The sequence below is a fragment of the Cydia fagiglandana genome, chromosome 4 (genome assembly GCF_963556715.1).
Source record: "Cydia fagiglandana chromosome 4, ilCydFagi1.1, whole genome shotgun sequence".
Lineage (NCBI taxonomy): Eukaryota > Metazoa > Arthropoda > Insecta > Lepidoptera > Tortricidae > Cydia > Cydia fagiglandana.
In genome coordinates this window covers 9,470,996-9,482,867 of record NC_085935.1, presented here as the reverse complement: position 1 = coordinate 9,482,867, position 11,872 = coordinate 9,470,996, and the positions used below count along the sequence as shown (strand labels likewise).

The 11,872-nt window shown below is 36.7% G+C and overlaps 1 protein-coding gene across 1 annotated transcript in view; it reads left to right on the top strand.

Moving 5' to 3' along the window:
* The first annotated feature begins 928 nt into the window (after positions 1-928).
* The window catches only part of LOC134663649 (protein muscleblind), a 402,754-nt gene continuing 391,810 nt past the window's right edge, over positions 929-11,872 (top strand). The window contains exon 1 of the mRNA XM_063520083.1: positions 929-947. The gene's annotated coding sequence lies outside the window, so the exon portion shown is untranslated. The remainder of the gene's footprint in view (positions 948-11,872) is intronic.

Below are 11,872 nucleotides of genomic sequence, written 5' to 3'. Positions count from 1 at the left end.
AGTTACGGCAAATATGTAACAATTATGAATCTAATACGATCATTTATATTCTTCTGCTTTCATAAATGATAGTTACTGATTTTTAATAAACGTTTTTCAATTAAAAGACATGCCAAAATCGCTTACCTTCTTCCAAGTTCTTTATAATGCTAAAAAAACGAACTATAGTTAGTTTGCGGAAAAGAACAAACATCACTACCTATACACCTTACAAAACAAAGTCCCCCGCGACGCGCCGCGTTGGCTGTTTGTGTGCTTGTATGTTCTCGATAAACTCAAACATTACTGAACGGATTTTCATACGGTTTTCACCTATCAATAAAGTAATTCACAAGGAAGGTTTAGGTGTATAATTTGCTGAGCCGTACGAAACCGGGTCGGGTCGCTAATAGTCTGCAATATATTTAACGTATTATTATGGTGTATCTGACAGTATAATATATGAATTTCTAAAGTGATGACATAACGCCTACTCTTTCTCAAAAATAATAAGACTTGCACTTTTCTCTTCCAACCTACGCAACGCCCTAGTTGGCTAGGAGAAATAAAACTTGCTTGCCAAGCGAAATGCAAATGACAACTTATTTGTTCCAGACTGATAACAGTTATTTTAAATTAAGAAAATCTAAACAAAAAGAAACGATACGAGACACGAGATACAAAAAATATAGGTATACGTATACGGTATACGTATATAAATATAGGTATACGGTAAATATAGGTAGGTAAGAAAATCTAAACAAAAAGAAACGATACGAGATACGAAAAATATAGGTATGTCTTGTGGACGTGAATTATTTTGTATATAATTTCGGTTATAGGCGTAGGTATTTTGAAGAGAATAGGTATTTACTTATTATCAATGTTTTGTTGTTATTGTGTTTAACTTGCCATCATATTTCCAGGAGAGTTATTGAAGCTGAAAACCAGGATCAAGAAATTAAGCGGTAAGTGCTTTTTTGTTAACGACCAAACCGAACATCTTGTATTTTTTAATAAGCCACTTTTTACTCCGCTACCCCATTTCTAACAGATTGTTAGCTGAGAAACATCGAAGGCAATTTGTTAATCTTAATAACCCCTTAAAGAAACACTTCTCGGTATTTCAATTTGTTTCCGCAAAGTATTTTTTTCAACAAAATTGTAAATTAATTTAAATTTTGTATAAATAATATTTCTGCTAATAGTATTTAGGGGTTAACATAAAACATTATTTTATTAATAAGAATCAGATCAAATTTTCCTTCAATTGTAATTACCATGTACCATTCTCCCATAATTTTGGGGTTAACTCGTGTTAAATAAATAAACCAGCTTAGTTTCCATTTAAAAAAAACATAAGTAACGCCGGCACTTAGAGCTTTACTAACATTTACGAGAGCTCCAACGAGACCATGAAGACGAAGTTTACTACAACTTGGTTTTATGTTATGAACACACAAACGCGTTGGGGTGTCTTATTTACGTATAATAAAAACAGGGAAAAAGCAATGAATCTCTGGCCACTTCATGCCGCCATTTTAATATTTTACGTGACCCCTAAAATTTGGGTACTGCTCCGAGGCGGCGCACTTATCATTAAGTTCTGATTACCCGCCGAGAGTTCTGCAAGACATCATGTTAAGAAGATTCAAGAGGTTTTTGGCGAAGTGCAAAAGTTTTACGATATTATGATTACTTGCATGAGAGGAGCTCGGCGCGGACGTGACGACTCGCCCCCGCCACAGATGGCGCTCGCGACCGTGATCGCAGACACGGCTATTCTTTGCAAATGTCACATCGCAATTTTATTATTATCCGTAAACAGTGAAACTCGTTATAAAAAGCAAATAATTTTATAAAATATTTCGAATGCCTTGTACCTATGGATGATTCCTTTTTTGGTCCCGTAAATTTTGGGTACAAACTTTTATAATTAAATTATGGGACTACATTTTTACGCAAGTCATCGTAGCCCCACAGTAAACCCATTCAACGCTAATCACGACACGTTGTCGTTTTGCCGCTACGAAGCATTTACGCTGCATACGGGGAAACCCATGTTATCGGCTACGAATGTGTCAATAAGTTGTGACTATATGCTATAAATAAATGCTAATACATAGAAAACATGCATAACTCAATAACAAATATCTGTCATGAACACACAAATTACCAGGATTCAGCTATTCTGTAGGCAGGGCCACGCCGTAAATTGCTACCTATTCTAATTGCTTTTTGTCGTTGTTATGTCATATTACAATGTGTTGTTAGTTTGCCTTACGTTTTCTAAATACCGTACCGGAACTGCATCTAGCCAAAAATTCAAAAGGCACTTTTAACTATCCTAGCCTATGCCCCCAACTTCGTCCCGAATAAGTCGTGAAACTGTAGGAAAACTTTCCGTTAGGCCGTTTTTGCATCATAAAACTTAACGTAAGTACGATTTTCATAATAATACCTAGGTACTTTATTTTAGTACAATAGTAATATCAGTTCGACTAATTGTAAACTTTTTTTTAATTTTGGTTTTTCTGTGCTTGTTTGCACTTATATGAGAAAGAAGTCATTCTTAAATCGCAAAAAACTATAATTATTTTGGTTAAAAAAGAAAATCAACTTGTATTATAAATCGTAATAACTAAATCCTAATCATTAAATATACCTATTATTATGTCCAAAAAAGATGGTAATAAATCCCACCTAATAAAGTAATTGCACAAGAACTGATATAGTTTTGTCACACTAAAGTTTTGCACTAAAACGAAATTTGAACTCAATTTGGTCCCCCGACCGTCCTCAGGCACTTAAACGCGTAACTTGTGTACAGTTATCATATTAACGCAGCGGCCCCTCTATTACTTCATTAGCTTTGAACGCACGACAGACCACTCATAATAGAGTAGATCCTCTTTCCTTATTACGGGTATAGTGCGAGGTGTTAATTACCGGAGCACCGGAATTTTATGGGCCGCCCGATTTATACATGCGGAGGAGCGTTGCACGGTGATGCAGGGTTTATGACAGAGGTTCTTGGTGCTGAGATGTTGAGATATAACGCTGTTTATACTACATTGTTCATAATGCAAGATAATATATCATAAACGACAATGTGATACGGTTTTCGCGTCCCGGGCTCGAATCCAGATAAAGGCATTTATTTAGTCGCCTAATTCCTACTAGTATTAGGCTACTTCCTAATTGCCAGTATAATTGCAATATTGGCTAATATTACCTACAGAAACAGGGTGGCCAAAAAATAAGTGCATTCCCTTTGCCAAGGAGGTTTTGGGATTACACTGAGCAACTTTTACTATGGGACCAATCCCGAAATAGCCAAAAAAAATTGGCTGTATTAGGCTAAATATTTTTTTTGAGATTTCAGGGTTGGTCCGTCAAGGTAGTCGATCCGTGTAAGATTGTGATATTGGATTAGTTTTTGTAGGTATTGTTGCAAAAGAAGTCAAAAATTTTCGAAGACTGCATATTAGGCATGTTGAGAGCACCTCCTTTTTTTAAATTGGTTAAAAATTAAAACACGGTTCATCTGACGATTATGAAACTACAACTAGTTAACGGTAGGTACTAGAAATTTGTGAATTCTATATTTTCACCCTGTACAAGTACCTACTGGGAGTTTCTCGTTTTGGATGGGCGAAATTATGTTTTACGCTCCGCTTATTTCATATTGTTACGGAGACAGTTCCAACTAGATATTAATATTTACCTATGCAACGTCCAAACAAAGGCAGCATTCGTATTCACCCCACGAAAACAAGTAGATAAAAATGCAAACACGCGCAATTGTGTCTCGAACGAACCGAGGCGGCCGTAAGAGAGAGTGGTGCAAGACGGGGTAGGGGGCAAAATGTGGTCATCCGATTTTTTTAATGAATTGCCCAACCATAATAAAATATTAGCAATTACTAAATACATTACATAAAGATCCTTTCTAAGGATTCGTTCTAAAGGATGCTGACTGGACCTCTATTTAAGGTGGTTCGCATTCCATACAAAAAAAATTGCGTTATATCAAGTAATGAATTACTTAATATAACGCAATTGTTTTTTGTATAAAAAGCGAACCATCTTAAAACTTCCACGGTTCATCCGACTGTTTGCATTTCTTTCAAGCAGCAATGGAGAGTTGAAAATCTTCGGTGATTAGCTATGTATTGTTGTTGCCCCTAAAATAATCAAAAAATTAAATGAAACACTTAATAGTTTTTTTTAGAACATAATATGGTTTGATTATAAAACAGCATATCAACAAATAGTATTATTAGAAGCTTATTAAAATAGTGTGATACTACGTTACGATTCAAGACTTACAATTGGCTAGGCTTATTTTTTATATGGAGCAGAATGTTTTACTTTCAACATCATTAGAATAAATTTAACAATGATCTTTTTATAAAGAACGTATATTTAAGAGGATAGGTAATAAACGAAAGCAAAAAGGCGGGCAGGGCAAGGCAGGCGAATTCTGGAGTTATTGTGACATTTCTATGCGGCATTAAACGATAAGCATACCCAGTCTTATCCCACCTTCCCCTACTCGTCCGCGTAGCATTTTGGAAGCGAAAGTATTCCGAACACAAATGTGTTCCCGGTCATATGAATTTAGATCGGCCGCTGTATTAAAGGGAAGTAAAAACATAGGGGACAGGTAAATTGAACTATCGGAAGGGCGAAGGTCAAAGCAACGGCTGGCGGCATCTGCGTATTACCATTATTTGGCTTCCGCGTGCAAGACACTTTAATAAAACCAGTGTACGTACAGAAATGGGTACACAGAACTTATGAGATAAGGATAACATCTTGTCGTGCGTCTCGCTTGTGCCAATGAATATATCGACAGCCTATTAGCGAAATGCACGCGCGAATGATAAGTAAATTAGAATATTATGATATCATTTTGAGGTCAAATCTCAAATGTACGTTGAAATAGGGTACCTAATATATTACCTAGTCAAATTAGTTTATTTTGGCGTCAAGGCGTCTCATGCGCATAAATCGAGGGTTTACCCACTTTCATTGCATTTCGCGTGCTCCAATCAACGTGAGCGATCATCAAGGTCGTACCAAAACAATCGTTAAATAATTTTAACGATGTAGCTAGGCTACGAAGTGCTACGCCGTGGGTGATCGTAGCAACTAAATCCTATAAGCGTGTAGCGGAAAGTGCTACACGCGCGCTTGCTCCGTCGATTCGAACTTAATGTTAACTTTATCTTATTTTGACATCATTGCCCAAGCATCTCGATCGAACTTATTATTGGTGCAAGCAAGATATAGGTACGCTTGGAGCAACAAAGGAGAGTAAAAATATGATATTTGCTTGATATTGATCATATACTAATATGATCAATATCAAGCAAATATCATATTTGACGCAACTATGCATTGCACATGCACCAATAGTACTTCGCGAGCTAGATGTACTACAATTACCGGCACTCTCTCTCCCACACATGTACTTACTTTTCTATGAATGGATGTTTCCGTCGTGCAAATGCAAGACGACTAGCTTCAAACATTGATAGTAATCTACTTAAGTATACATGTACCGGCTATATATTATACATTTTACTGCAGCGAGTGGACCGCGAGTGGTCGCAAAGGCGTCTTGATGTGATTTCCGGCCACTTTTAACGACGCTTCCTGCACGATATAAATCTGAGTTAGAGCTCGAGGCCCGCGGCTGCCGGATGCCACGTCCATTCCTCCATCTGCCCTCTGTATGGATTTCACTCTAAAGTATGCTTTGTAAAACACTACAATCGTGTACAAAAAATATTCTTTAACAAATATTATTTCGAAAGTGTTATTTTGCTGCATTCCTTTTACTGAGCCGAGGCCTGAGTACTCTTGGTTTTCCGTACTCAATTATTGCTTAAATGAGTACGACAAGAGAAGAGCGGGATGCTCCTCCTGAAATGACACTGACTTTAAAGCAGATTTTAGGTAAGTAAATCATATGTATAAAAAAAAACGGATGGTAATAATAATTACATACCCAGATTGGGTAGGTACTGTTCCTCTGTTTTATCAAGAGCGCTGAAAATTAGCTATTGTTACACGGTTCGTGTATTTTTAATTACCTACATAAACATTTTGTAGGCTGTTGAAAATATACCGTTACCATTTTAAAACTTGCCATGACAATTGCAGTTTGATAATTATTCAAAATAAAATAAAATGGAAGGCCTTTAATAAAACACGAGTTTTAGTAGAATTACTTGTCCTTTTTTATAAATGTAAATTTTATTTCATATCAGGCTTTTGGTTAAAACTAGTCATACTTTGAGAAAAGCAGTTAATTTAAAACAGTCTACGGCGGTACCACGTATACACAAGTAATGAAACTGGGTCACTTTGTATAAAATCCTCCTCGCACAGTCAACCGTTTTCATTGTTTTTTCTTCTATGCATTAAAATATTGTATAATTAATACTACGCCACCTATACCACCACAATATTGCTTGAACAAATTATCAAAATAAAATTATATTATTAAATGAGCCGTGGCGAAATGCCGGGATAACGCGAGGAAGAAGAGAGAAAATTATATTATTAAATCGGAAAAAGAGAATATGATTTCCATTTTATTTAATATCATATTAAACAATGCAATGTAAGGGTCGGAAATAAACTATCCTGCAACAAAACGCTTGCACATAAATTTTGTGTTAACCACGCAAAAAATACCGCGTAGTCCTCAGCCGACTGGCAACGACGACAGTTGAAACTGTTAAGAGCGAGTTATTTGCGCAAACATTTTAAATACCGAATATGTTCTTAACCGTAAAACTAATCTCATAGATTTAACAATCTTATTTTCATGCAAGAAGTTGTCTATAGTTGCACCAAACAAAGTGTGCAGCGGATTTGATAGCCCACGCAGTGTAAGTGTTATGTATACATCATAATTTCATAGAAGTTTGACGTTTAAAATGACACTTGTACTGTGTGGGCTATCAAAATCGATGCAGATTTTTTACGGTTTGACTATAATAAAATTGATCTGCGGAGAGTCCTCTTCTTTAGTTTAAGTTATTAAATATGGCCTGGCTTGTTGTGGAAGCATTTTTTACCATCCTGCCTGAGATTATGAAGTTTGTCGCGGTAATTTAAAGCACCCCAGGTGCAACGTCGGCGTGTAGCTTATTTAAGTACATAGGGATTTTAATTAAAAACGTCTGTCATAACGCACATGAACCCACTAGCACCTAATAGATAGACCAATACACCTCTCAGTGTTATGTCTGTTGTGTCTATTTCACAACCATAGAAACTATTTCTGTACAAACAATTTAAATTTATTAACAAAGTAGCAAAACAATCTGTTATTTCAGCAGGGTTTCCGAGCAAGAATTCGTATAATTCCAGAGAAACTGTTCATAATTAAACGCGTTCACCTCGAAGCCGCGCGGCGAAAGATCGAGTTCCATCAAATATGTAACAGGGCCTACCATCAAATCCTTTTTACGTCCACCGCGGACAGTTTTACGCAGGTCCGGTCTAAACGGCCTGAGGCTTAACGGCCTTATAAATTAGTGAAACTCTATTAGCGAGATGTTCGGTAAAACGAATTTGCGTTATCGCCTCTGCCGGCGTGACGCGAGGCGCATACTAACGACGTCACCGCAGGATCGCCCGAACTTGCTGTTTCAGTAATTACTTCTTTAAACGAACCCGCCGTTCCACGCCCCCCCCCCCCCCCCACCGTGCCAGGGAGAATACAATCACTTTTGTCCGAGAACTCCTTCTAATAATCAACTTAGTCATTAATTTTATTCTGCTGAGTATTTTGGACAATTAAGCACGGAGAGCATCTAGTCCGGTCGTATTTTAAATGTTTTGTCGGCTGGGTATTTATTTACTAATTGCAATTTGTCTATTAGATTGTTTTTATTGAATATGCATTAAAAATCTATTCTCGTTTAACATGTTCGCAGAAATCCAGAACTATGGGGCAATTATTTCGACTAATATTGAAATATGTTGTCGCGAAATATATTATTGCACATACAGTTTATTACAAAAACTACTATTATTTTTTAGTTTCACCTGACCGTTGGCTGTCTGTCTGTCTGTCTGTGTGTAATCAAATCTTGCAAGTTAAATTTGATACACTTTCCGGTTTCCGATTGAGCTGAAATTTTGCATGCATGTATAAATCGGATGACAATGCAATATTATGGTACCATCGACCTGATCTGATGATGGAGACAGGAGGTGGCCATGTACGTACTAACTAAAATCCAACTAAATATCGTTATATGCTTTCCAGTACAAGTATGTATGGTCAATAAGCATATGTTTTTTCTGTAAGATTTTTATGAAAATATATATTTTTAGGTCATTTAATATGCATCTTAACAAAGTACTACATACTATTGTTTATTACTAGCCGAATATAAAGACATGTTTGGACTTTTGTGAGAGACAATTTTTGTGAGATTCCTGCATATATTATCTGTAAGTTTTTTTAGAATGATACCTATCTAAAAAAATCTGGCTATTATAATTTAATATTTTGCGCAACCGTATCCTTCCTGGGCTACAATAATTACCTAACCTGAACCGCAGCTACATTTTATTCAGAAGCGGCTTTAGTTACATTGGTTGGTTACGTCTAATTCAACCGACCGATCAAAACCCGCGCAATGTAATGAAACTCACATGCGAGTTCTCGCATCGTCTAAATGAGCCCTTAGCCAGGAGGTAGTGTCACCTCAATATCTTTAAGCAATACTGTGGAGCCCAGGTCACTCTTTCAGCGTACTATATTTCCGTAGCCAGCAGTCTGCGTCGTAAAGCCAGGAGACGCGGGATCGTAAACTTAAACAGGGCTTACTGCATTTGTGGCGGGGTGCCATACGGGTGACCGCCGAGCCGATGGATTACGATGGCTTGGTATAACGCGTGTAAAACACACCATTTAACACTGAAAAGTTGCAAATTGCCGGTGTGATTATCCTTTACACGAGTTATTGGACTATTAATAGCCAACAGGAGTGGTCATTTCTCTATACAAACGTACTCGACTGTTTCCTCCGTGGGTTTTGATGCTAGAGCAATGATTTTTTCAACATAGATTAATATTGTCAATATCTGTGTCGGACGTTTTGCTTTTTTTGATATTTTTGTTTTTTAAGGCGCCAGAGCCCTTCAAAAATGGCCAAAATGGCCTCATTGACAATGCCGCAATGAGAGGCGTAGTATTCAAAACTTATATCAATTAGCCAAAAAAGCAAAACGCTCCGACACAGATAATTTCATACGGGAAATGAATTAGACACTCACTAGATATGAAATGTGACGTTCCACTGTAAAAAGGTACCTTATGGCGGTTGGTGCCGCGATTAGAGAAATGAATTAGAGATTCAATAAATATGAAATAGTGAAGATATGTGACGTTCCACGAAAAAAGGTACCTAATGGCGACCGACGCTTACGTCGCATAGCGCCGCAATAATATTAGAGCGGCGTTAATAATAGCGTAAGCGCCAACCGCCATAAGGTACCTTTACCAGTGGGACGTCACATATCTTTACTATATCGTATCTAGTTAATCTCTAATTCATTTCCCGAATCGTGCCGATAGTCATTTAGATTTCCAAAGTTCGTTACGATTGGTTAAGTTTTGGAGGAGGAAACAGTGGAGTAAAAAACCTCGGTTTTTGAGATTTTTACGCAGGATTTTTCGCCTTGTCCTTATCGCACTAGTTTTAGGTGCCGCTTCCGTTAGCGAGACGGGTATATTTACCTAAAATATTTAAAACTCAGCTCCTGTTTCGTCTTAAATCGCAGGTGATTACGTCTTTTACACAAAGCATGTTTACAAACATTCAAGTTTCCTCGCTTGTGTAATTCATGTATTCTGATTCATAACTCCATGGGGAAATTGGGAAAGTTAGTAAATTACCTAGTTGAACGTATCGTTGGCAACTGTTGTTAAATTTAATAATATAATTACACTTTATTATTACTTATAATTATTAAATTTAACAACAGTTGCCAACGATGCGTTCAGCTAGGTAATTTACTAAATTAATTATAAATTTATTAGGTACTAATATAATCTAAATCTACAGTGCAATAAAAATGGGCAGTGAACAACAAAAGCAATCACCTTGCCCCAACGCACCTTATCTACACTCACTCAATATTTCGATATTAAATGAAGCGTAATTCCGCTACAAGACACAGACGTCCGAACCCTTCAATGAAACAGCTGGATATTAACGAAGCTTTGCTTTAATGATAAGAGTGTATTAGAAAGCGTGCATTGGTGTTAAGTTATTTCCTGTGCTCTGAAGCGACGCCCCCCGCCGCGGGCCCCTGCGGTGCTCGGTGGAGGTTATCCTTCTATTAGGGATATTGTACTTATTACAGCTATTTTGTTACATTAAAAACAGCACTTTGATAGTGTTGTAGTAGCCACATAAACATATTACATAACTAAACTTAAAATTAAACTGGGACTATTCATCTCGCTCAAATACAATACGAAAAATATCCATTGTTTAGAATAATTTAAAATCAGTAAGATGACTGAGAAACTAGACTTCCAGACCATTGGCCGCAAATTTAAATAAAACTATCAAGTAATAAATTTAGTTACGTAAAGGTTAGTGATGAGTTGCGGTAATATTTCCCTTAAGTAGTACGTTTTCTGTTAGACATATTAGTAGTACATAACCTTTAAAATTTAGGATAATTTTTTGAATTGTGAGGAGTAGTAAAAAATGCATAAATTAGTCTAGAGTTTTTATTTATTTAAATGTTTACTCAGCCAAGTATCTACTTTGAATGTTGTTGTTTAAATATAAATATGATACAGCAATCAATACTCTTTGTGGATTATTTAAGCTGCTTACCAGTGTACCAACTGAAATGAGAGCATTTTTTTTCTTGCGCGTGTGTCTAATGTTAAAGGCGGTTCACCTTTTAAAAACCCTCACCGCTAAATAATAAATACGGATTCAACAGCAATGACGCCATCCCTTACTGAAAATAACAGCAGCCGAAGCATTACGAATTCTACTTTCTTGTTTTTGGTGAGGAAAAAGTGAATCAGGCCCAGACAGGCAGTAGTAAAGTTCCTGAGCCCATCTCCGCGTCTCGCCGTGAAGGGAAAATATAAATATTTTGTTTTTAAGGAAAGTGCGGGCACATCATCATTACGCGGCGTAATTTTTCTGTATGTGCCATTCACGTACCTGTACTTTTATGCCTTTCTTTCATAAAGACAAAAGGGACTTTGAAGTAAAATCACGTACATTTTTTGCAACTTACTTAGGAGAGATTCAGCCCCTTGCCTTCCATGTTAATATTTTCTGGGAAAACATTGCGGGGACAACGCATGGAAATTACATTTAGATATTTGCCTGCGCGTACATCTGAGTGTGGGTAGGGATATTATATTTTACGTGCAAGGAATGTAATATAATGTTTAGGACATTCCATGAGCGCAGTCTCTTACACGCGAAGCGTTAGGTTACGATAATATAGGTGCTCCCGTCGATTGATATGTAAATGAAAGGCTCCGTTTAATGTTTTTCTCCCAGCCCAAATCTAATTTTCTTATTTCTTTCCATAAATACAGGCAATATCGTTGCGGTATGTGCGAATCCTTTTATAAACATTGCTTTTACGGTAATGTAAAGTTTTGATTTTATTCGTAAAGCGCAAAGAAAAGTAATTAAGCGCAACACAAAGTGGTAAACTTACTGAAGATTTTCTATACTTAACGTTTCCATTGTTCTATACAAACCAAATATTCCTACGAGTATGTGTATACATAAGACTAAATCATCTTAATAAAAATGTCGTGGAAAAATTGTGTAGGCATACCTACGTGGGTAGAAAGTAATAAATAACA